At 38.0% G+C, this 27230-nt stretch overlaps 1 long non-coding RNA gene across 1 annotated transcript in view; it reads left to right on the top strand.

The window, feature by feature from the left end:
• Positions 1 to 7688: 7688 nt before the first annotated feature.
• LOC143693716 (uncharacterized) overlaps positions 7689 to 27230 on the top strand; it is a 34877-nt gene continuing 15335 nt past the window's right edge. Inside the window, exons 1-2 of the long non-coding RNA XR_013181654.1 lie at positions 7689 to 7888; positions 21420 to 21578. This is a non-coding gene — a long non-coding RNA (uncharacterized LOC143693716). The remainder of the gene's footprint in view (positions 7889 to 21419; positions 21579 to 27230) is intronic.

Genomic DNA, 27230 nt, shown 5'->3' with positions numbered 1-27230 from the left:
AGGTCCTGTGGGGGTGGTCAGGAATACAAGGGACTTGTGCAAAATGATTAATCGCTGGGGCCACAGTCTGCAGTGACAACTCTGCTCCTACAGGTAAGAAAATGCCCCAAATAAAACAGGCCGGGATTTTCCAATTAAAAGAAATAGTCATGAGAGATTTTGCTGGAAAAGTGCCATACACTTGATCAAATTCATCAGGCTAAATACTCTTTTTTATTTCCCCTGAAACATAGCAGGAAGCCTTTCTGCATAGGGCATTAGTTGGTACACAACAAACCTATTAAAGAGACAAAATTCACGACTGTAGGCAATGTGATGACATGGACTCCCTCACTGAAGGACAGACCTCTGCTGGAAGGTTAGGTACCCATAGCTTCCATTTCACCCAGAAGCCAATTCATATTGATAGATTGTGTACATTTTCCAAAAACACTGAAAGTAGGTTTCATCTCAATTAGCTTTAGACACTTAAAACATGTATGGGATATATCAGAGCTGTTCTGTTAGATTCCCTTTATTGTCAGCAAGGAGAAGTAGGTACCAAGAAAAATGATTCATCTGACCTGCCTTAGAAATCTGCTGAAAGACAAGATGACTCATACTTGAGCAAATTGTATTCCTTTCCACTGACAGGGAAAGAAGTTCAGACAAGTAGTCTGACTGCAAGTAAATCCAACACAGGAAAACAACACTGATTCATAAATCTGGAACCAACAGAAGTTTTGTAATAAAAGGGAGAAACAGCCTCATTCCTACAGAAGAGCCACATTTTCAGTGTGCCTGCTTCAGACACTATTAAAACAAACGCATACAAAGAAGTAAATCAAAACCACAAGTCATAAAAGTTTGAAAATCAACCTTTTTCATATATTGAAGGTTTTTTACCTTCAATAAAGCTATGGGAGATGAGAATGATAGTTTCTTTTTCAGAATCTTTATATATCTGAACCATATTACATTAGCTTTATGTATCTGAACCATTATTTGGCCACCAACAAGTTCCTTCTGAGTATCATCAAGTATAACTTGCAGCAAGTAGCAAAAATTAAAAGCTTCTTTGGAACTCCTCTTGTTTCTCTCTGGAAGAGTGAGGTTCCTCCCAGTCTGAAATCTATAGGGCACCACTCTAACCAACAAAGAGTTCACAATCAGCTCACCACAAGTCTTTCTGTTCCGATTTTTCAGCATTATAGATAACAATTTCCTAGAGCCTTCTTTGAGGAACTATGTAATTGGGTGAAAATATGCCTAAATCTACTGCCTTTTGTCTTTTTTTTCCTTTTTCCAAATGAAAAAAACAACCCTCAGTTTTTTCTCTGATGACTGCAGAAAGCCATCAGAGATTACTTGACTGGGAGAAAGTGCTCAGCCAGAATCAAAAGAAACACAGACAGAAGTCCCAGAGCTGCCCTGGTGGCCTGTAAGGCTGCCAGGCAGTCTCCCAACTCCAGAGCTCAGCATCATGCCTTGCCTAAGCCCTCTGTCATCCCCCCTGTAGTGCTCAGCTCTGCTGCAATTCCAGCTGCCCAGAGTGACTTTCTGAGTCATTGCAGTTTCAGCACCACATAATCCTGAAAGGGATGTGAATGGAATAAGTTGAGGCTGTGGGGGGAATGCCCACATGCCAAAAGAAAAGGGAAGCCAAAATGGTAGGGACATGGTAAGTGTCGTCACTGAACAAAAACATGATACACCCAGAAAGCTGAGGAAAGGAAAAATTGTCCTGGATGCCTCCACAGTAACAATGCAGAGCCTTGAGTGTGACAGAGGGAGCACAACATTCACACGGATAGGTCATCACCTTCCCCATCATGGAGAAGAGTAACCAGAGAGGACAAACTTTCAATGAAAGGGAGGTGAAAGCTTCTAGGAAGTGATGATGATGATGGACATTCAGCAAACTTCAGGCTTATTTAGAAAAACTGCAGGAAGTTTTCAATAATTTATGCTGGATCTTCTTAATAAAGAGAAATGAAGCTTATTGTTGAACATAGTAATCACAGAAAAATGATGAAGAGTCCCCTTCTTTCTCAAGAATCTAGTAAAGGAGAAAAACCTGCCGTGCTGCTTTCTCACAACTCAGCACATGGGACCAAAATAACAAAGCATTGGAGATGTTAATTTTGACCAGAGTGGCTGACCACAATATTGAGGCTGTGGTCACACATCCTGACCTAACTGCAGCAGAGCCAAGTGAAGACACTGCCAGCCCTGCCTTGTTCCCATCTGTTTATCTGCACTATTTGCTGGGGCTACTGACTTGTGGACCTGCTGGCATAACTACTCAGTCAAGTGCTCTCGCTTCAATTAAAGCAAGTCAGATGAGCTAATATGTCATAAATATAAGGTCTTCTCTAGGCTGAGCTGTTGCAACTCACTGGGTCCTGAGGTGATCAATCACCAGCATTTCCAGGGATCTTGAACCTTACCAGCACTGCCAGGGATCTCAAACTTCAGCTACCTCTGGCCAAGTACTGTTTCTTAATGGAGAAAGGAGACTAACCCTTTGCCCCTCATGCTGCTGAATTCTAACATCTCCATTCTTTTCCCCTGACAACTCTCTCCCTACAAACTCTGCCTTTTAAGTCATGCTTAAAATTTTTCTCTGATTTTTCTGCTGCCTTGGCCATCATCTTCTTTAGCTGTCCTCAGCCTGCCTCCTTCCCTGGTACTTTGTCCCACAATGTCCAATCTCCCTCCAGCAGAGGCCTACTCCCACTGTGTTCAGATCCTTGCAGCTGCTGTGCATTTTGACTCATAGTTCCCAGTGCTTTGGTTGCCTGCTCAGTAAAGAAGCTTAAATCCTTTTTGGCAGGGTAGCAAAGTGCATGGGTTCTTCAGGAAAACAGGAAATCAGCTGGTCCTTGCTGTGCATTGAAACTAGACACAGAGAATTGCAATAAGATAGAAATTTCAGTAACTCTCCAGTCCAGGAGGTATGGTGGGCTGGCTTTCAGAAAGGGACACTGAAAAATGTGCATAGGGAGTCCATGTCTTTAAAGAGTCTTACCCATTCTTCTCTATGGACTCATCCCCCAGTGACTGATGGGTAATTCAGAGGAAAACAGACTGCGTTTTCTCTCTGGTCTGAGCTGCCTTTCCTTATGTCTGAAGTAAACTTTGTGGCTGACAGGCCAAGCCTTGTTGGCACCCTTCAGCCTGAGCCTGCTGATGTGGGACCAGCCTTAACAGGGTACCCTCAGCTCCCAGCACTACACAGTAAAATTTGAAGTGGCAGAGAGATATATATCCTCACAGAGGTGCATACTGTTAAATATTACAGCTGGTTTCTCCCCAGAATATTCCTACACTGCTGTGTTGGTACATGTATCTTAGTTGGTATGGTTTAACTAAGAAAAAACACTTGTAAATGTAACAGAAATCATCATAAAGGTACCACAAGTAATTTTTAAAATAATTTTTTATCTCAACGTATAATTAATGAGACTCAGTCTGCAAATACTTGTGTTCAGCAGATAAAACTATAGACTTTTTATTCCAGAAATGAGATTTGTGATACACACAAAGGTCTGAAAAACAGACCAGAAGTGAGGAAAATGTGCATTTGTCAGTCATACCTCAAAAATGTTAGAAAAATATGGACAATGATTTTTGAAACGGGCTTAGTCTTTTAACAAAAATATTGAAAAGGCTTAGAAATAGATGAATGCTTTAAGGGCTTATTAAGTTCATTTTCCCAGAAGTTCTGAACTAAATTCTTCTGCAATTCCAGTATTACAGTAAACCATTTATTCTAAATACAGCAGGAAAGGAATATTTATCACCTGGATATTTTTAAACAGTCTCCCATAATACATTCCCGATAAATAAAGCATTGTGGGGCCAAGCTATAATGGGAGAAGAGCACCACCAATGAAAGCACTATTGTCCTTGTGCTACCTTTCATCTCAAACTGCAGATGTACAGATAGCCTTTTTTTTCCTTGGGAAGAAAATTTTCTTTTTTCACTCCGTTCAATTAATTTGCTTTGAAAGCACAAATACATCCACAATATTTTTGTCTGACTTTTTCATCAAAGCACTTATCAAAGTGAAGAGACATTGACCTTGTGTTCCTTTAATATTTCACTCATATTGAGTCACCACCTAAGCAATGCTGAGTATTGTCTTAATTCTCAGTTATAGCCATATTTGGCAAAGAACCACACTATAAAAATACAAATTTTAGAACCACTTTCCTATTACTAGAGAAAAGCAAGTAACTGGTTAAGTCAATAAATGGCATATTAAAAATAAAACTTTAAAAGATGTGCACACAATTAGGGTTCATGGAAAGTGTAACTTTGTCATTGATTTGGGATCTATTATAAATTTTAGCAGTTGTGTTTGAAGCTTGAGTGATCAAAGCACAAGCAGAAAATATGCCCCATGAGCCCTGCTCAACAACCAAAGGTACTTCAGCCAGTACAACAAAAAACAGTTCAGCATGAAGAACTCTCATATTTTATTTTTAACGAATATGGGATCAGAGCAAAAATCATTGCTTCATCAAAGTAAGCTTTCAGTTCATTAGATACACAAATTTGAAAAACTCCAAAAATGTCGTACTTAACAATATACCCAAACCTATTCTCCAAAAACAGTAAGTTTCAAAGTTGCAATAATTCATTGAGAAATGCATAAGAATTCCATAGAACTTTAGAAAATAAAAGACATTCCTTGATTAGATTGAGAAACTCACAAATGTTGTCCAAGTTACATCTCAATATACTTTTCTATTAACATAATTGTTAGTCATGACATGGAAGACAGTTGTGCACATCTTGAAGCTAAAACATTCCTGGAATTCAGATTAGTCTTTGAACATGTGAGTAGAGTGCTTTTCGAAACAGAAATAAAAGATATGTCACTCAAAGCGATTAAGTTTTTCCTCATCATCCCACACACATGCAAAAAATCTGTTATAAAATGAAATATTATGAAATTTTTAATTACCCTGACTTCAGAGTAAAATGAAGTAAAAGCAGATGGATAAAAAAAAGGAAAGGTCATACTGTATGTGTATGAACCAATGACATAGCATAGATTTCTAGTATAACTGAAGTGTCTCTGATAACATTTTAAAATGAAATAATAAGTGTAAATATTTGAGGCAACTAATTTCAATGGTATAAATGCCCAAAAATGTACAGTGCTGCAAATAAATTGCTGCACATATTCAGGCATACAGTTTTCTAATTACATATGCAAACTTTTGCTTAAGAAGTACTTCAGTCAATATGGAAGAGATTGAAAATGATTCCAAACATTTAAAAATTACACATTATTTCCTGAAAGCTACAGTGAGATGTTTAAATACAAATATTGACAAAATTCTCCATTAAAAATGTAATTTTGAATTATAATATATTTAAAAGTAATGTTAAATTTTTCAGTTATATTAGACTTGGGATGAACTAGATTTTCTTCATAATCTCAAAATCTGATTGTTTTCTTGCCTCAAATACAAATTTTAACTCTTCATCATGTTCCAGTTACTCAGGTTTGTTGTCTACGCCCTCTTCAGACCAAATGGCAACTGACTTTTTCCTGAGTTGGGACCCATAGAAGTGTTGCACACTAAACATTCTGTTCTGCCTTTGGAAGTCTGGGTGTCATCTTGGTTTGGTTTGTTTATCTGAACCAGCCCCTCTCATAATCAGAAAACAGACAACTGTGATCCTCATCCAAGCTGCAATTTTCCTCCTCTCCTTCTCCAGTATGGAAAAGAGGTTCCACATCTTCAAAACCAGCTGCTATGCTATCACTTACAGTGTACTTTTATGGGATGGCCAGCAGTTAGTTCAGGCCTCTACACATGGCAGGCCATTCTCAATGTCCTTTTCAAAAACTTTATCCTGTCATTTAAATGCCAGAGCATTAAATTAATTAATTAAAGTTAACACATCCGGCAAACTGCCTAGTGAATAGTGACACAACTTTCTCCTGTACTAGAATGAAAATCCCTACAAAGGCGAACTTCCCTTCCTGGAGCTTCCCTTCTCTTTCCAGAGCTTTCCTTCCTTTCCCCGAACTTCCCTTCCCAGGACTTCCCTTCTCTTTTCTCTCTCCCTCTCTCTCTCTTTCTTCTAACATTCTTTTCTCAAAATCAGTGTAACTTAAAGTTGGATGAATTAGAGTTTGCTAAGTCAGTGCCTTGTGGAGTTTTTAACTGGATGTTGATTTAAAATTTGCTAAGACCTTTGCTCTCTGAAGCTTGCAAGTAAAAGTTTGCAATTCAGCCTCCTGAGAAGTTTGTTGTCTTCTCCTGCACTCCACCCAGCAGTGTCAAAGCATTTAAGCCCCTTTAAAACACTCTGGGTGAACTTAGGGTGTAACAAAGCAGGAGAAAAGTGTTTTGAGAACATTTGGAGTCTTGTACATTCCAGATTCTTTCTGTGGGCCAATTAACCTCCTTTAGGTCCTGTCAGAATGGAAGCTGTGTGTCTGGGAGAGTCTCCATCATGGCAGAGGAAGTGATACAAAAATTTAGTCAGGTATTATTCCTTTCTATTGACTCAAGGACAGTGTCTGATCATCTAAATGATGTTTTGCTCATCTGTTCTGCACTTCTGTGGCATACATTCATTGGCAGAATCATTCATTGGCAGAAAATGGTTAGGAGCATGTTTAATTTACTAGACATGGCTAGGAAAAGCATAGAGAAACTATGTTAGGTGGGGACATGAGGCTCATCTCCTGACTGTACAGTAACCCACATCCTCAGGGACTTTTCCTTAATTTGAAAAGGTGACTGGAACAGGAGGAAAAACAGCACACATACCTGCAATGTCAAATAGCTCTTCTGACAAGTTTAAACAGGCTGCTTTAAATTGTAAATGAAGCAAATATCAGAACTGTTATGTTTCAATTTTTAAGATAACACAAAACACAACATTTGCCATAGTGTTATTTTCTGTGTGGGGTTTTTCATGCTGAAAGTTTTCAGACAAAGTCAGACTCCATCACATGAAAGTCAAACCTATAACTAAATTATGGAGACATTATAAGCAAATTAAAACCAGACTTCCTAATATAAACTGTTGCACCTATTTAACAAAATACAGTTCTCCAATGAAAATCTGTCTTAATCATTGATGTCTTTCAGGTCCACTTTTAGAAATAAACTACTCAGGCCTTTGTATTTTCTGTTCTAATGCTCACCTATTCAAATAACTAATTTGTAATACAATTATTTGGGTTCCAGCAGGATGGCATAGGGCTTTCTGAGGTGTTATAATATATATATAAAAACCAAGAATATTAAGATTTTTCTTTAAAATCTTAGGAGTTATTTTTCTACTAACATCAAGACTCTTTGTTGTATTGGGATTTTATTAATAATCTAAATTATTATTTTATGGTCTGAAATGGATGTATCTGAGACTACTTGAGTGAATTAATGTAGAAGTCAAAACATGGCCAATATACTCTGAGCAAGCTTTCCAGACAGTAATTAATTCATTATATGTTTTAGGTTAAAGTGAAATTTTGCAATGTTTAGGATGAAAAATGAAAACTTACCAATGGCATGATTTGTTACCATTTCCTGTAGACCCTTTTAGGAAGAAATCAGTGCTGCTGGCAAATCTGACTGGACTAGCTGACCTACTGAAAATTCAAAAGGCTTAAGGACTTCAAGGATTACTGCAAAGTTCCTATGAATATTTAACCAACCAACCTGTCTGACTGATAGATGCCACTGACACTTTTAGAAATTCATTTATTCAAAGAAATGCCGTGTTGTTGTCAGAAGCTGATCTAATAGACATGTCCTTCTTTCAAGCTGGAACTTTGATCTGTGGTTTTTAACTAAGTGGAAACACTTTTCTGGTTGGAAGACGCCGTGTTGTTTACTGGATTTCTCAGCATGAAACTGCAACCAAAAGGTAAGTCATATTCTTGCAAATAGTTACAACAAATTTGAATATGGTTTTTTTTGACTAGACAATGGCTTCACTGAATTTGTGGACTGTTACAGTTGCTTTAGAACATGGTATATGAAATATTTGGAATTTGTTATCCAGCAGTAAGCTGTCTTTGCAAATATTCCTCTGAATAGGTTCACTCTCCAGCTGTTACGCAGTAAGCTGAATGAGCCTAAATAATTTTTTACGAGTCAGAGGAAAAAAATAGGAGATATCCAAAAGCCAAAGTGGGAAAAACAAGAAAAGTTCTCTAGGGCTGATGTAGTTTCCATCTATGACTCTGCTGAGCCTCTATTTTTTGAATCACAGAAGCAGGTTTAACCTGCCTCTTAACCTTTGTAAAACTTTTCATGTTTTGTCTTCCCCAACTCTCTCAAGAGTAAGCTGGGGAGATAGGGCCAAAGTGGAAAGGTGATTGGGTAGGTGCAGATCTTATCAAGTAACTGCACCAGGGACATTGGAAAGTGGGACAAAGCAGTTCTATTTTTATTTAATCATACACTCCTTTTTCTTTTGTTCCTCTACATTTTTTTATCATATATGCTAAAGAAAAGTTAGACTTTCCACTTGGATTTTGGAAAGTCTTTAAAAAGAAGAGAAGACATACTTTCTCACTGTCTTGTATCTTAAGTATGGTTTATTTGAAACACATTCAGTTTCAAAGTCTGCTATTTTTAAAGATAAGTGTTCTCGTTGTGACTTGCAATAAAAGGTTTAAATCTAGATCAGACCTCACCTGGAACATCGTCTTGTCTCCTGAAGGCCTAAATTTGATTCTGTGTTTCAAACTCAGCTACAACAGCGCTGTGTCTACAGTATCTACAGTATCCCTGAAGAGGGTAGATATTGAGAGATTTATTAATAAATAACCCAAGAAGTAAAGGAAGACTTTATAGGCAAAAATCAAACCTTAATGAAGTTATGACACTTCAGTTTGCAGTTATTGTATGGCATAGTAGTCAGGTGGAAAAAACCATTTTAAATGTTTTTTAAAAAAACGTTTAAAATATAATAAAGCTGTATTAATGTGGAGGGATAGAATGTAAGAAAATAATGATAGTGCAGAAGGTAGTCTCACACCTGAGGAGTTGCAGCTGTACCAATCACCAAAGATTAGGAACAGGCCTGCCCTTAATAGGCCACAGCTGTGTCCAATAAGAAGAGGAGTGCTACAAAGGAGTGGGTTAGCTGGGTGGGGAAAGAGTTGGAGTTTGTTGGCCGTGCTGTGAAGGAGCTGCCCTATGCAAGGTCACCAAGATGGTATGGGACTTTTGTAATAAGATGACAACATATCAATATCCCCTATTGTGCTATTCCAAATAATTTTTTAATATATTTCTGCTTGTGACAAGCATCTGGGACTATCCTAGATTCTTTATTGATAAAATCAATCCAAAGACTAAAATAATGATAAAAGCAAATTTAGAACTTCTATGATGTTAAAGCTTTTGAGGGTATCTAACTTTTTTATACTGCTTGAAAAAGTGAAAATGCATAAATGGTTCTACCAGAACAGAGTTGTTTAAAGAATGCACTTGTCTCATGGAGGGGGTTTATGCAGAAAGGCAAGGGAAGGAAAAAATCTTTCAGACGTTTAATTAACTGTTACTCTTATAAATGTGTGCTTTTGCAGTAAAACACTCTTTCATGTAGCTAGAAAGTACTTTAAATTCATGTTCTAGTCAGCTGGAAGGGAACAAAAGTTAGTCCCACAGTATTACAATGCTCTGTCAAGATCCTGAAGGATAATATGAAACTTAATTAATGTGTTCCATGAAAAAAGTTGCTTTACAGTCAAAGCAACATTTGGTATCAATATAAGGGACTAGCAGAAATACCTCTCACAGAACAAATGACATTTCTGATGGGCCATATCTGATGCTTAAAAGTAGTACTAGACTTACCATGACAGGCAGCCTGAAGGTCAGAAATACTTAATTCTCACTCTGTCAGCAACATTTTCAAGTCTGTTTTTGGCTGTAGCCTTGTAAGAGGCTCATTCTTTGCAGATGATGATTTTTTTTTTTCAGTAAGAGGAACATGTGAGGGTTCCAATAGCTTGTGAATGCATCAGCTGGGGAGGGAAAATCTCACCTGTTTTCCTCAACTGAAAATTACAAAGAAAATAAGCTGATTATTTGGTTGCTTAAATTAAACAGACTTAAGCCACAAGAAAAGTGGGACAAAACCAGGCAAGAATATTCAAAGAACTATTGACCTTTCTTAATGTCTCCTAGGTTTTTACTGTGAATTTTCTCTTTGTTAGAAATTTGTTTATCTTATGCCAAATAAGGCAATTTTTCTTCATTTGACAGGAAGTTTCTGTAAAGTTTTATGGCTTCAATCCATGTGGATGCTTTTTTTGTCCTTGCCCTCTTAAAATGAGTATGAAAGCAATCCATCTTTATTTTTTTGTTTGAAATTCAAAGAGAATTTCTCTATTTCACAAGGATTGTAGGAAAGAAAAATAAAACGCACTAGCTTGCTTTATTTTTCTGTTCCTCATGCAAAACTGTTTTGTCAGCAGTCAGAGCTACCTTAGAGTTCAGCAGAAATATAGATGCTATTTAATGCTCTTGTCTTGGACTCCTTGCGGTTTGCTCTCTGTAAAGCAGTGAGCCAGGACAGCTGAGAGAAATAGGTGGGAGCAAAAAGGGTAGCTAAAAAGGTTGTAAGGGAGAGGTGACATGAGTCAATGGTTCACTGGCCACACTGCTTTTTGTGCTTCCTATCAAATTTTAGAAAGAGACCGGCAAGACTTAAAAGCTTTAGGGGAGAAATGTTCCTATTTCACTTTTAATTTGTTCCTCCTGTTACACATTTCTCAAGTATGAGACTTCCTTTGCTCCACCTTTCACTGTTCCTTATTTTCATTGAGTAGAGGAAACCCTCCAACTCTTCATAAATCAGTTACTCAGACTTATGTGCCTCAGTAACTCTCAGAGGTGGGAACAATTCTGGGAACTTGTTGGACTGGATCAGCTCTAGGATGCTCTAACCTGTGCTGGTTTAGGGAACCATCTAACATATCCTTTTTTTTTAATGCATTCTACAGTCAGAACTCTGACATTTGAAGGATGAAGTAAACTCTTGTTCAAGATCTATGTACAAAGATGGAAGTTCAAGTTTTGCAGCTGAAATCTCATGGCACTACTGCACTGAGATCTGAAGCTGCAGACAAGAACACTACTGAGAGTTTCTGCCAAATATGGAAATAAGTTATTACATGTAAAGACAGCATTTAGATATATTGCTGGGACTGCATCAGGGCATGGCATCTTAATCTGAGTTATTGATGCAAGTATAAAAGGAAAGAAGAAAGTTTCATAACTCTTTCATATACTCTTCAACATTGGTAATGATGCATTTCCTTTGGGAGTTTGTTTCATTCTTTTCCAACCTAATGCATGACTGTATAATACTTATCAAAGTTTTAATGGCAGTCTTTCACCTCATGTCCAGCTGTCTTTATGAGGGATCAGAAAGCTGCTTTTTCATTAATTTATGGGCTTTTGCATTAATTTATTTGATTTTTTAGATGCTAAGTCATACAGAAGGTTTGACTGTTAGTGTCAATGGAAAGAGGAATGACATGATGCACGTGAATGAATGATGACAAGAATTCCTCAGAATTCAGCTGCTGAACTATTTTAGTATATTTGGACTTAAATTCCTCTCCTTATCTTCATTAGTCTTCATTTCATTTGAAAAGAGCTGAGAAAGGCATTTCCAAAAGGAAGGATTAAAAGCTAATTTAAAAACACAGCCTCTAGAAAATTCATCTTGACATAAAATATGTAACTTTTAGCACAGATTGACCAAGAAGTTGCAGTATTCTTGTCTGAACAAAATCTCAGCTAACAATATTAATTTTATTTCTTTAATTAACACATCAATGCTTGTTATGTAGAAAAACTTAGGATTCATATATTGCTTCCTAAATCTAAAAAGGGCATAAAAATCCCATTCATATGTGTGAGTAAATTACTCTACTTGCTGTTTTAATTTTTTTTCTTTAGGATTATTAATTTTCTTTAATAATTCTCATTTAGTTTAAATTTTGTAGACTTCCATCCATAATTCAAAATCTTTATCATGAACTAAGAAAATCTCTTAATAGTCTTGTCCCACAGAAATAGCATGATATTATTCACCAGTTTCTAGGCAAAAATGACAGGATCATTCTCAGGATGCTTTGTGGGGAAAAAAAATGAGTTGTAATGTGTCAGAACTTTTGTACTTGGATAATAGAGAAGCTTAACAAATATTTGTTATAAAGAGAATATTTGATACCTGAAAGAAGTCAAAACTCACATGCCATGTGTCTCCCTACAAGAAATGCAGTCATTGCATGGCCACTTGAGTGTTGGGTTGTTTGATTCCTCAGTGTCTTTTAACAATAATTTTGTATTTTTTATTTCTGCCTTTTACTGCGTAATTGTATAAGAAGCTCCTTTCAACATTTTAAAGGCATCATGAGTTAGATTATTTGCAAGTAAAATGGCTGCCAAGCATTTGTTATGCAAATACAATTGATCCGGTTTCTCATAATGTTGTTTTTTAGGCATGTTCGATTTCTCTCACTGAGAATCAAACAGTGGGTTCTATGCATTCCTAGTGACAATTATCTCTTTATACAAACAGCACTGGACTGCAGGGGAAATGCAATAATAGCTTTAAGTAATTTATTTCTTCTGTCATTTGTTAAAAAGCCCTTGAACTTCAAAATGCTTTCCTTTGCGTTGGCACTTAAATGCTTCATTTTCCTCGCTAGAAAAAAATTGAAATACTAAAACAATTCTGTAAAGTTCTTTAAGTTCCAGCAAGTGCAGCAAACAGATTTCAGTGTCAGCTTTCTGCTTTCAAATTCATAATTTGAACTGTGTGATCCCTTTGAGGAGCTCTGCAATATGGAATTATCACCATGTGATGCAATGAAAATGAACCAAAGGGGAATGCTGAGTATAAACAGCGCACTTCAATTTCTCAAGATGACACATGTTTGGAGAAAGCAAATGCAAATATTGTTCAAAACCAGCATCAGCTTTAAGCTCTCCTTTTCAGCCATGTTGCTGGCCTTGTTCTCCACAGGAGCAGCTTCCTTCTTCCAAAACATCATTTATCAGTTGCCTTTGTTTACTGTTCTTGACACTTCACTTTGCCCATGCTGAGTGATTGGTTTATCCACTGGCTTAAATGAAGGACAAGCCAGGTTAGCAAATACCTAAACATGGCCATGCTTCATTCAGATTTTTTTTTTCTCTCTGCATTTGTGATCAGTCTTCACACTCTCTTGGAAGTCCCAGCCCAAAGGCTTCCCAAGGGATCAACCACTGTGTCTTGTAGGAGATGAAGGATCTGAAGCAAGGCCATCCTATTTTCCTTCTACTGGCTCACTGGTCTGTCTGAGGCTCTTCTATCCTTCTCTGGGAAATCTGTCCTCCATCTGCACTCAAGAAGCACAAGATATTTCTACAAAGCTGAACTACTGTGTCAGCAGGGCAGAGAAGAGCTTGCTGCATAACAAAATGCTTAACTTAAGAGTCCAGGGACTTTTTGACAGTTGTGCTTCTGTGCTTCTTTCTGGGCTTGCAGATGAGCTTTTATCACATAACTTATCAGGAATGACTCCAACCATGAATTTCATTCCATAAAATGATGAATTCTTATTTGTCAGAAGAGTAAAGGGCATTGCTATGCAGGTGCATTTCCTATTGTTTTGCTGCCTTGCTGAAATTAATTTTCATGCTTATGCTGCCCTCACCAAACTTTAAACGTGCGAAAATTAACATTTCATCCAGTGCTTCTCTGTGCCAAGAACAGGAGGACTGTTTTAGTAGATAAATAATGGATTCCTCAGCAATGAGCGCTAATGCCTGCAAACACATGAAGAAATTAGGTTTAATTAGCACTGTGTACAAGTCATTGCCATTTTTAAGCTGTGTAAAAGATACATCTTTAATAATTAGTTTATGTACTAATAGTCTAGTGGTGTCTGTGGGTGTTGGGAGGGCTGGCAGCAGAGCATCCTGCTCCTGGTACATCAGCCAGGGTGCAGATTTGCCTGGGCTGTCTTGGGTCAGAGAATACAGAACAGACTCCAAGTGCTGTGTATCACTAAGCAAGGCATTTGAGTACAGATTCTTTCCTCCCCTTGACGGACACCAGGCAGTGAAAAATTCTGTAAAACTGTATGTGTGGGCTCCCCTTTTGATGTGCTTGTCCTGGTGCTGACCCAGTTGCCACACGGATGCCTTGAGGGTAGCAGGGAAGAGTGTGAAAGGAGGAAATGGTGATATTCTGACTCAAGTTCAGGAGGGCAAAAAGATACTGTAACTTAAAACAATATTTTCCCCCTAGTAGCTCACTTTCCTCCTCACTGGCTGTTAGGGATATTTTGAATAGTAAGGCAGAAGCAGATGTGTTAGTGTGCCTTGCTCACTGCAGTTCAACCTGTTGTACTGGTATGATTCCAGCCTTCCTTGTGGTTAAAATCGCATGGCAACTGCTTACAAATTTTCTTTTTTTTTTTCTGCCACTGTTATGGCAGGGGTGCTTGGCAGGAACATGGTGTGGACAGATGGGACAGCAACCTCCTGAACTGCCCTTTCTAAATTCACAGCATCCCATGACTGTGATTACTAATGGAATACATGGCTTGAGATCACTCAGAAGTTCAAAATAGTCTGCACAGGATGCAGCTGATTATTTTTCCATCTTCTCCTCCTACTGGCAGTCATCAATATGTCTTGCAACCAGATATAAATTACTTGCTTTTCTAAACTGTTTGATTTAAGCTACTCTGCAAAAGGGAAGCCTAGCTGGCCTGTTTCTCATAGACACATGACCTAATTTTTCTGTCATTTTATTTTGATGATTGTCAAATTGAAGGACTTCCTTCAGTACACAGTTTGATGGGGCCAACACAGAGGTCTGCTTTTGCAATGGGAAGTTTAAAATAAGTGATAAAATCCAAGATCATATGTCAAAGATGGATTTAGAGTGGGATTCTAAAGTCTTTTTTTGTTGTTGTTGTTTGTGGTTTGTTCTTTGGTCTTTTTGTTTTTTGGTTTTTTTGTAATTGAACATTACAAAACTAAATTATAAAAAGAAGATGAAAAAACAGAAGCTGTCAATGAAAATGATGGCAAGACAGAGGAGGATTTCTAAAGGCTTTGCCAAAGAAACAGTTGGAGAGAGAAAAAGGGAATGAAAATTAGAAGATGGTGTCATGGGCACCAACAGAGAGTAATATTTTGGGAAATGGTGTTTCTGGGTAGTACTAAGACAGCTGACAGGTCCAGATGGATGAAACTGATCAGGTTTTGCAGTTTGGTGAAGAGAAATCCATGCAGATTTGAGAAAAAAGCAAAAAAAGGAAGGCTTTTGATGATTATGAATTGTAATTGCAAAGTGCCTAAAATGAAACTGGAAAATAAAGTCTTCAGGGAGAGCAAATTTACAGGTATGAGAAAAAAGGTGGAATGACAGGTATAGATGAACTGTGTCTGTGCTAATGTGGCTTACTAAAAAGGGCGAAAAATAGCCTGTGATGAGGTAAAGACTGGAAGGTATTCAGTGCAGGGATGCAGGAATGGGTTAACCTGTGGTAAGGCAAACTGTTCTTGTCATAAAATCTATGACCACTGTGAAACAGTTCTTGGAGCAAGACACTAAGAGTGGAAAATTGACACATAAATTAATGAGGGGAATAAGTACCAGATTTCTAAATATGTGTCAGTTGGAAGCGAAGGAAGACAAGCTGAGGATACATAAAAAAACCCAGGTAATGTTGGGGATGTGCTGTACAGAAGCAGCAGTGAGGACAGGGAAGGTGGGCCAGTGCAAGGCAGCAGAAGTGCAGGAACTGCTCTGTGCTTCCCTGCCAAGCTGAAAGAGCTGTGCAACCCAGGGATCAGCAGGACTGAGTGTGAAGAGGTGTGTCCTGGAGGCAGACTAATGCAGGATTTCAAACTCTCATACTCTATGAAAGTGTTAGGATTTTATATAGCTATATAAGTATATGCCTACTTTATTATTATTGTTAATTAATAATAATAGTAACAGACACTGCATTTAGAGATTATACATTTCAGTGAATCTCACATCAAACTTTAGAAAATTAAAAGTAAAACACAGTCATGTTGAAAATGTAGTAAAGAATTGGCAATACACCTTCCTTGACCTTCTGACTACATGTCACAGGTGGTGTTTAAAATACAAAACCATCTGCAGAGGGTAAACTTCTTCTTGGTCTGCAGGGTCAAGATGGAACAAGCACATGTATTTAAGGGGAAATACTTTTCACTGTATTAATTAAAACAGTTGATGATACTGCATCTCAAATCCCATGTCCAGTTTTTGGTCCCTCATTACAAGAAGGACATTGAGGTGCTGGAGTGAGTCCAGAGAAGGGCAGCAGAGCTGGGGAAGGGTCTGGAGCACAGGTCTGGTGAGGAGTCACTGAGGAATCTGGGGTTGTTTAGCCATAAGAAAAAGAGGCTCGGGGGTGGCCTTATGGCTCCCTACAACGTCCTGGAAGGAGACTCTTGCCAGGTGGGTGTCAGTCTCTTTTCTCAAGTATCAAATGACAGGATGAGAAAAAGTGGCCTCAAGTTGTACCAGGAGAGGTCCAGACTGAACAGTAGGAACTTTTTTTTTTTTTTCCACAGAAAAGGTTGTAAAGCAATAGAACAGACTGTCCAGGGAAGTGATGGAGTCACCATCCCTGGAAGTATTCAAAACATGTGTGGCTGTGTCACTTGAGGAAATGGTTTGATGGTGAACATGGTAGTTATGTTGTTGGCTGGACCTGATGGTCCCTTTCAAACCTCAAAGGTTCTATGACTTTTAAAAGTCCAGGAAATCTTGATTCACAAACATCAGCTGAAATTGAAAATACCCTAGAATCATAGAATAACCATAAAATGTTTAGGGTTGGAAGGACCTTAAAGATCATCTAGTTCCAACCCCTCTGCCATGGAAAGGGGTGCCAGTCACTAGATGAGGTTGCTCAGGGCCCCATCTGGGTCTTGAACACTTTCATGGGTAGAGCACCTACAGCTTCTCTGGGCAAACTCTTCCAGCAATTCACCACCCTCTGAGTAAAGAATTTCTTCCTGACATCTAAACTAAACCTGTCCTCTTTCAATTTAAAACCATTGCCCCTTTTCCTGTCACTATTTGCTTGTATAAAAGTCCTTTGACCTCCTTTTTATGAGCCCCCTTAAAGAACTGGAAGGGCACAATGAGGTCTCCCCAAAGAATTCTCTTTCCTCACGTTGAACAGAAGCTGACAAACCATACCATCTCAATATATATGTAATAAATCAAGGTCTGGGGAGGACAAAACATGTGGGTGTAGACAGTTTTAAGTACCAGATGATTCAAGTATGGTTACTGTGATGTAAATGATGACTCTTTTGAAGGCACATTTTTCCTATGGTCCTGGATGTTTCCAAATGCATGGGTAATGTAATATTTGTTTGCTTAATACGTTACATCAAAAAAGCTTCTGAAGCAAAGCATTCCCTATTCTTCAATGTTTTCAGTAACATCTCTCATTTTTTTTCTTTATTATCATCACTAAAATTAATTCAGTCCACATTCTGAAATTATTCCAGAGTGCTCAATCTTTGGTTTTTCCAACTGATTATATGGTGTCTCAGAAAACATGAATGTGTGAGAAAAGAGGATTTTTCAGAGCTTTTCAATTTGTCTAAAATATTTGCTCAAAGTTTACCAGAAATTAAAATTATATGTCCAGAACCTTCTGACATAGAAGTCTTCAAAATTTGTCAAGCACTTTGATTTGATGAAAGTGACAGCACCTTAATAAGGCCAGACCAACAGACAGAAACATGCAAAACCAGGCCTAATAGCTTCAATTTACCATTTTTCCCATGCTCATTAATGTGCTCAACTTTCTTCTTAGAACAAGCCCAATGTCAGTGCAAAAAAGACCAACACTGTGATTTTCATTCAAGGAAAAGCTAACACAACCCATGCCTAACAGGTATCAAAGAGAGAGTTCCAGGAGTTTTGGCTTATATTTCTGTGCTTGACTCCATTTAGATAAAATTTTGGTTTAAATTAATTACTTGATTTATACGTTGCCAAATACTTGCTTTAGAGACTCAGCATGACATGACCTCAACATAGCAGAAATATCCTTTTATAATTTTTTCATGTCTATAATAGCAAAAAACCCAGCCATCAGCATTCTGCTTCAATTCAGACAACAGGTGAGAAAACAGTGAATTTTTATTTTGTGATTTTTGGGCCCACTTACATCTTATACCATCCTGATTACTTCACATTTCTCAAAAGCATAAGGGCTGGGCCCATTTATTGTAGCCTTCACTGCATGTCCAGATGGTAAATCTTGCATTTATAGAGATCAGAGCATGACAGGCCATTTTGATAGCTGACACCAATGAAATAAAAAAGTATCCAGCTGTCCCTCCTTTCTCCCTTCGGTCTTCTAATTCCACCTCCTACATATATGAAGAAAGAAAAGTGATGCAGGAGCTCATGATTTCAAATGCTCTATTTGACTGTCTTTGTGTCTGTGCTTCCAATGACTTGATAAGCTTGAGAAATGCTAAATTTTGGGAGAAAAATTCATATTTTGTCATGACTTACAAATAACATATGCCCTTTGTATATTAAAATCAGAATATTTCAGTGATGAGTTGGATTACTAAATTTAGTTTCTGGTTAAATTAACTCACAAATTTATCCTGAACTTTCATTAACTCTATAAATTAATGATATTGCACTTGTCCTCTTATGCATGGCAGTGCAAAGCAAGACTTGGGCATTGTGTGATACTGTAATTAATCAGTGTAATTAATCTGTGCTGCAAGAAAAAAAGAATTCATTTGGTATGAAATATGCATCCTTAATCTTGATTTTTCTCAACTTTTGACTGCTTATTTTTTATATGTCAGTAATATTCCTCTATTAGATAATGCAATGCTCATGCATAGAGGAGATATATGTATTACATTGGTTTCCTTGCAAAATGTAATCTTTCAATGCAGTTTATAGGAGGAAACGCTGGAGATCCAATCACAGCAAAAGAAGAAAGCAGTTTTGTTTTTTTGAATGACATCCACAATGAGCTTGCTGTTGAAAACACAGTGAATAATCCCATACTTTTGACACAAAAACATTCAGAAAAAAGCATCATAAAAATAATTTTTCCAGCATTTATATATGCAAAATATGGTAACTTCAGCCCAAGTTCCTGCCAGTGAATCCAGAGAATGAAAAATACATTAAAGAAATGCCATATGTAAAGAAGGCAGATTGTCAGTGCTTCTTAACAGTGTGTTGAGAATAACAGGAGCATTTGCTCCTGTACTGCTCACTGTATCTGATGTAATTTAAATGTGACTGAAATTTCTTTCAGGTATACATCTCTTCGTGGTGTGTACTTCAAAGTGAGCATTAGACTACACACATTGCAAAAATTAGGGCAGATTTTCCTGAGTCAAAATCTGTGACAGTGTTCACAGGGGTTCTTGGATGAGGCAAGAGACAAGAATGTTGACTCCATGTTCAGAAGGCTTGATTTATTATTTTATGATATACATATATTACATTATAACTATACTAAGAAGAAATAGAAGAAGAGGTTTGCTCAGCAGGCTAGCTAAGAATAGAATAGAAAAGAATGGTAACAAAAGGCAGCTCTCCTGGACTCTGTGCAAGATAGCTCGGTCTTGATTGGCCGTTAATTATAAGCAGTCAAGATGGCCAAATCAAAAATCTACCTGTTGCATTCCACAGCAGCAGACAACCATTGTTTACATTCTTTTTCTGAGGCCTCAGCTTCTCAGAAGGGAAAATCCTAAAGAAAGGATGTTTAGTGAAAAAGATGTCTGCGACAAAAATCTACAAATTCTGAAAAATTGATAATCAGTTAAACTGAAAAAACCTTATAATTACAGTTGTTGTTAAGAATTTTCTTGAAAGAAAATTTGAGCGGCTGATTGGATAGTCAAGGTCAAGCGCCATTTGGTTTTCCAAAATTCTAGCTATAGTTACTGTGTCCCTCTCCCTGGACTACTGTCTCTGATAAGGATGCAGATATATTAGCTTATCATTTATAGCAGCCACACAATATATTAATTTGAGCCGTTTAAAATATGCCATTACATGTACTGGATTTGCCGTTACTGGATGTTGCTATGATGAAAATCCCTTTTTGAACCCAGTATTGTACCAAGCCAAGAGCTGTAGCTTCAAGAAAATCATATCCCTATATATGTATCAAATATTAGAATCAGTTTTAAGGCTTATGAAACGATGAAATATACATCACTAAAAAGGATCTTTGAACTTAGATGGTTATAGATGGTGTATAGGCTGTAGCTATATATAATTTGAGGAATTTGAGTATTACTTTATATTAATAACTTTACTAATTGTGGTCAGCCCTGTATGTTTGGCATTAGAGGATTCAGGGAACTGGTTGCTCCATCTATGTCAATTCTAAGCTAATGACTGTGCTGATTCTACCTATTTATTCATACTTCTAATTTGCAAATAGGCTCATTTCCATTCTTTCCTCTTTCCTGGAAGGAAGGAAAAGTTTTTACTTTTTTTCTGAAGAATATCAACAACAGCAGAAGCTGAGTAGCAGGGCAGAATTTACTTTTTTAATTGATTTTACTTTTTATCTTTTTCTTGATTTTTAGCCTGATTATATAGCTTTTAATCACTGATTGTAAGATGATATTAAGATGGCTTCAAATGGTATCCATTGAGTACTTTATACTGCATTCTTCCTTTAATCTTTCAAATGAAATTGAATTTAGAAACATCACTCATTTGGCAGCAATTCTTTGTTGAAGTCTCTTTTCCTTTTTCTGCCATCAAGCTGTGTTTTGCTAAGGCTGCTACCTTGTTAACTGTCTCATATTCAGTAATAATGCTAATAGCTACTACATACCTTGTGCCAGCAAGCAGTTCAGAAAATGAAATATTCATTTGAAATGCACATAACTTAGCAGTGGTAGCTGAAAGGCAGCAGCAGCAAGTACAGACAGAGTGATTTAATTAATTAGAATTATGGCCTTTGGGTTTTGTATGTGCTGTTGCAATTATAGGAATGTCTTTACTATTGCATCCTAAATATCAAAGGAAAATGTGAAATCTTACTGCCTTTTCTATTAAAAGAGGTACATTTATAAGACCTTTGTTACATATTTTGCTGTCCTTTTTCAAGTATTCTAGTTTATCATGGGCTGATTTCAGGGTAACAGTCAGCTGATAACTCACACACTTCTGTTACCTGTATGACCAACTTAGATCAAAATTTGGTATCCCCCTATTATCTTAGATGGCTCTAGTCAACACATTGAACGTTGATCTTTAAGAAAGGAATCCTTAAATTTTAGATCATATCAGTGTAACCACCTTCCTTTCTGATTTTAAAAGTTACCATGCAAAGCAATAACCAGTGTTCTTTCACTCCTACCAGGTCCACAGATATCTCCAAGAACCTACACTGAGCCCTTGGCCCTGTGGTTTGTCCAGCCTGGGTTTTTATGCACATATGGTGACCGTAATATTATGAAGAACGGAATTCTTTGAGACAGAAAGAACTCATTGCTGTCCTGGGGATTATAAAACACCAAATGTGAGTATCTGTTTTATTTGGTGTGGTGATTTGGATCTCTCTGTTGAGAAGTGGAAGGACTGTTTCATAAGAAAGGTGGCACTGGCAGCTTCTGAGGAGTCTGATTACTCTGCCTGACAAGGAATCCTTTAAATGTCTGACTGGGCATGACCAAAAAATATACCAATGTTACTTGTACTTGCTATTTGGCTGAGCATCCAGGTCAAATTGTGGGGAAAAAATGTATAATGGGGAAAAAAAAAGTATAATTTGGCATGCTAAACTAAAAGGGTTGAAGTTATATAGACTGCATCTCTAAAGCTTATAAATCAAAGTTTACTCCAATTGGCAAGGTTTTCTGTGCTCAACACACCATATGATATCACCATTGGAATCATTTTTATTTCAGGAGTCATAAAAGGAGATGCAGAGATTTTGTCAAAACAGAATTTCACATTTAGGCATTGTGTTAGAAATAATGGCAATGATAATGACAGACTAATGGCTCCAAACTAGACATACAACGACTGGACTCAAAAGTTGTAAGCAAGAGTGAAATTCCAAATGTTTTTCTCTGCTATAACTGCTTCATTTATATAGACACCAGGAAGCATTATGAACCTAGGGAAAGACTGTTCTGATGCAGGCAGGATCTAATCAAAAAAGGGAAAAAATAATTCTACGGAAATCTGTTGCAAATCCAAAAACTGCCAGTATATCAGACTGGAACTGCATACTATGAGAATGGTGCTCTGAAATTTGAAAGGTCTGGGTTCAGTTTCTGGCTTGGCTACAGATTTCCTCTAGGCAAATCACTCACATCTTGCTGTGGCTCAGTTCTCCTGTAAAGGGAAATCTGTGAAAGGGAGATAATGTTTCCCTGCCTTTCAAAAGGTTTGTGAAGATGAGTTCATTAATGTTTGATAGATGCAGGGCTGGAGACCATATCGCTGTCAAGCAAGTGTGGAATACAGCCTCAGCAGTACCTCCTGAAGCTTGTGAAGTGCAGTCTTTTGGGGAAATATACTTTGTTTTCCCCAGTCTGGTGAATGGCTGCAGCTTTCCCACTTCATACAATGAGGCACAGACTGTGGAGAACTGAAGTGAACTGACTGAACATCCACATGAAGACTCCAGATGTTTGAGGAGTCACCTTTCTGGTTTTCTTAGTCTTGTCTTTATCCAGGTTATACTCTGATTTTGCTATTTAGACTTGTTGATATATGCAATTGTCTGACACAGTGAGAGGTTTATCTGCTTCTTAGTGACTTCTCTCTACCCACTGCAGAATGCAGGAACTGTTGCTTACTCAATGAACAAAAAATAGATGGAATTTATTCCCTTCCCCCTTGCATTGCTGGTATTCAAACAATGTTTAAACGACACCCTTTTTAAAATCTGTAAAACTGGAGAACTACAAGACTTAATATGATTGCTACATTATTTAGGTCTGACAGCTCTCTTGTTTTATATTCTAAAGGAGCTGACCCAGGACGATGTTACATGTGCTGTCCATCAGAGCTGAATTTTCAAACCCTCCCTCTGTAAGTTTTAGTCTTCTGACCTGAAACACAGCTAAGAGGAGTTGGTGGATTCTCTTAAGAAAATCCATCCAGAGTCAGGGGGAGGGCATTAGGCCTTGGACTCTTGCAATGCTTTACCCCAGAGATATTATACTAACTAGTAGTCATAAATCCTGTATGAATAGTATTTGTCAGAAAAGGACCAATGTTAGAATGAGCAGCCTTCAGTAACTATGATATTTATACAGAAATACACTTTACACTCCCTCTGATGAAACAATAGTAGCTGCAACATTTTAGGCATGAACAGTTTCATCTGAAAATGTTGTGAGAAGGCAGCACTGAAATAGAGAAACTAAACAAGATTCAGAGTCATGTGGCTGTCATTGTTTCCTCAGTAAATTCAGCTGTGGGAAAAAATAATGCCTTTTTTTGGAAAGAATGGTCCTGTTCCACATAGTGATCATCCTGCACATATAATTTTTCACTGCAGAATTTCTTCAAACTTCTGACCTAAATCATAAAAAAAAAGTCAGGTAAGTCAAGAGACAAAAGCGAATACATCTTGACCAAGGTGTTAATTAGTTTGAAGAAAAAATTGCTAGCAGCATGTTGACAGATTGTGGGTGGCTTCAATGATAGCTGGCAGCTTCTCTGTGAATATTACCCATTTTCCCCTCTAAAGGATGCCCCCAATGTCCATTTTCGGAAGGGCATGAGTTTGTGAATATTGCATCTGTGGTTCTTTTGTGCCTTAATTCCTTGCTTTCTGTAAAAAACCCTCCATAATTGGTACTATTACATAACCAGGCTTTTAAGATTATTTGAGGACATCTTCTGTTTATATCCTCAATCACCTGCCAGAGGAACAAAATTGTGCAAATCATCATTCTCCCAACCTTGAAAAACTATTCTCTTGCATATGATTCTTGTACCTCACTGTTTATTAATAAAATATCAGTGCCTTCTATATTAACATCTATCAGCTGCAGTTCTTTTTCTTTTTTCCCTCCTTTAATATTTCTCTAAAATGTTTAATTTATATTAATGGGAATAGTTGCAGAATGAATCATGGTATCTCTCAGAATGGGTCACATTGGAAGGGACCACAGTGGGTCATCTGGCCCAACCTCCCTCAATCAGGGTCGTCCTACAGCACCTGGCACAGGATTGTATCAAGACAGCTCTTGAACTTCTCCAGGAGGGAGACTCCACAACCTCCCTTGAAAGTTTGTTCAGTGTGCAGTTGCTCATGCAATAAAGAAGTTTTTCCTCATATTCAGGTAGAACTTCCTGTGCATTGGTTTCTGCCCATTGCCTCTTGTCCTATTGGTTGGTATCACCAAAAAGAACCTGGATTCATCTTCTTGGCACCCTCCCTTTAGATACTATTAGACATTGATCAGGTCCCCTCTCTGTCATCTCTTCTCAAGACTGATTTGGCTCAGCTCCCTTGGCCTCTCTTCATAAGACAGAAGATCCAGTCCCTTGAACTCTGCAGCCCTCTGCTGGATCTGCTCCAGAAGCTCCATGTCTCTTCTGAACTGAGGAGTCCAAAATTGGACAAAGCAATCCAAATATGACTTCACCAGGGCTGAGGAGAGGGGCAGGATCACCTTCCTTGACCTGCTGGCAGTACTTTTCCTGATGTACCCCAGGATACCAATGGCCTTCTTGGCCACAAGGGCACACTGCTGGCTCATGAGTGAGGTGCAATTCCCTGAGATGTGAGAATTGGGGGTGATGTAATAAGGAATGAGAGAGATAAAATGAGAAGATCAAGTGACTTTCCTCCATCTCTGCTCTAGAGTACAAAAAGAGCTGTATTTCTCTCATTTCTCTCTCTTCTGCAGCCACTAATCAAACAATATGAAAGCAAACACAATGAAAGCAAGTTGGATCTGATGGCAATAATGCTGTCTTACCCTGAAGCCTGGCTTCTGTTCAGCAACTATTTAGAGGCAGCCTGTGTAATGGGAGACAGGCAAGACCTTGGTGTTTTTCATGTGCTTAGCAAGACAGAACAAAGACCGTGCTGTTATACTGTTCAGGCTTCCTAGAATCCCTGGGATGGTGGTCTGTGCTCCATAAAAGCACTGGTTGGGACAGTATTCAACCACATGCTTAGTCTTCTTTTGCTGTGGGTATACTTTTCTGTGTTTGGAATTATTGCTGGTTAGTTTTTTTTAAGCAAAGAAAAGTAGATCATCTGGTACAAAAGTTTTACACAAAATGTATTGGAGAATATGATGAAAACTGTTTTTAGATGTTAAAAAAGTGTATTTGACACATATATATATATATCAATGTATATATGTTTGCCAAGTTTGAGTCCTAGAAAATATCAGTTACTTATTCACAGATGAAAATATTAGATCAAACCAGGCAGAGATTGTCCTGCAGCAGTGCAAGCAAGGAGTCTAAAGTAAGGCATTAATAAAGGCAAGCAGGGTAGAATTTCATTCGCAGTACTTGCCCATCAAATTATGTCTTTAAAGCTGCACCTGTCAGTGTATTTGATATTAGCTTGTCAAGGCAAGTTATTTATTTCTCCCAGTTGATACTGAAGTTCACTATAAAGCCCTATCCTGCTGTAAGAAAAGTAAGTGAAAGCTGCCTGCATTTAGGTCTAGGCAGAGGAATCAGCAGAGGGCAGGACCACCACCTGGAGAGGGGCAGGAGGAGGAACTCAAGTTTTCTAAAATATAATACAATAGAAACTGTCATTCCTTTTCACTGGGATATTCCCCAGATGCTAGAATTCATCTCACCCACCTAAAGAAGTGTAACAGCACTTTTCTCAGTAAATTTTGACAGTTTGGGAATTTATCCTCATTATGTTATAAATGTCCTTTTGCTTGGTGAATAATGTACCAGCACATTTGCCTCAAGTTCCACCTGGGAGGTTCTCATCCACAGATGAGAGGAACTATCCCAGAAAGGTGATGCTGAAGGCAGGGGAAGGGGATCTGCCTCAACTCTAGTCACAAACAGAGGGTCCAGAGGGATTCTCTGCTGGTGTGACACTGAGCCTGATGGACCGTTTCCACAGAAATCCACATTAGCTGATGGGGAGGGGAAACACCTGCTGCAAGCAAGTAGGTGGAAAACTGATTGGTTTTTCAATGATGATCTGCACTCTGTATGGGAGAGAAGTACCTCATTGCTACTGAGCAGAAGTGCATAAGCACTAGGGCACTGAGATGTTTGCTCCTGGTTGGGGTCCAGTGTTGCTGTGTATCTGGAGGCTGGGAGTCCAGTGATGCAGGGGCTCTTCTTCCATGGAATGGGTGCTGCTGGACAGGGAGGCTGTGGGGAACAGTGCCTTGGGGGAGGGTTAAATGCCCTTATCTCCGTCTCTGTCACACTTGTTGGTTTCAAGGCCAGGGTTTGCTGGAGCTGGACAATGGAAGTTCAAACTCTGTTTTTAGAGGTTTTTCCAAGTCTTTGAGAAGGAAAGAACAGGATTTACTGCCAGTTTTGAGGTTCAGACAACACTGTCATGAAGTGGCCTCTGTTAACAGGTGTCTCAAATGCATCAGTAACCTCATATTGAAGAGGAGGAAATAGAAATCCCTGGTTCTAAGAGAGAAGCAATATACATTGAGTAAATGGGCCAAAAGTAAATAAGAGCCATCAGACATAAGGAGACTACTCTAATGATCTCTGTTCTGTTCCTCAGGCTAAATGATCCCATTTTGCCAGAGAAAACATGTTTTCTTCATGTGTTTCCTTCATGAACTGGCTTCTTTGCAAAAAATCCTTCTGCATAGTTAAGGTATAAATAATTGCAAGTAATGCTCAATTATTATAAATGCAGTAGAAGATATAAAGAATAGAAATTTAATATTTATATAAATTTTCTACCTAATATTCCAACGAAGGCTTGTGTAACCTTAAACTATGAGATCCATGTGAATTTTCTTTGGAATTTTTATTAGGTCAGTATTCGAAAAAAGTAGAACCAGTAGCTGGTTTTCAGACAACAGGAATTTCTATACATTTAATACTGTACTTCAGTATTCTAGAAAATAACATACTCGGTTTATATGTGTGGTGGTTTAACAGGAAATATGTTTTCTGGGATGCTGTGGTCAGGCCAATGGATGTTCAGATTTTAATATTGGCACCTAATGTGGCCATTGGGACA

The sequence above is a fragment of the Agelaius phoeniceus genome, chromosome 3 (assembly GCF_051311805.1).
Source record: "Agelaius phoeniceus isolate bAgePho1 chromosome 3, bAgePho1.hap1, whole genome shotgun sequence".
Lineage (NCBI taxonomy): Eukaryota > Metazoa > Chordata > Aves > Passeriformes > Icteridae > Agelaius > Agelaius phoeniceus.
Note: the sequence above shows the minus strand (reverse complement) of the source record. Positions and strands in the feature narration are given on the sequence as shown.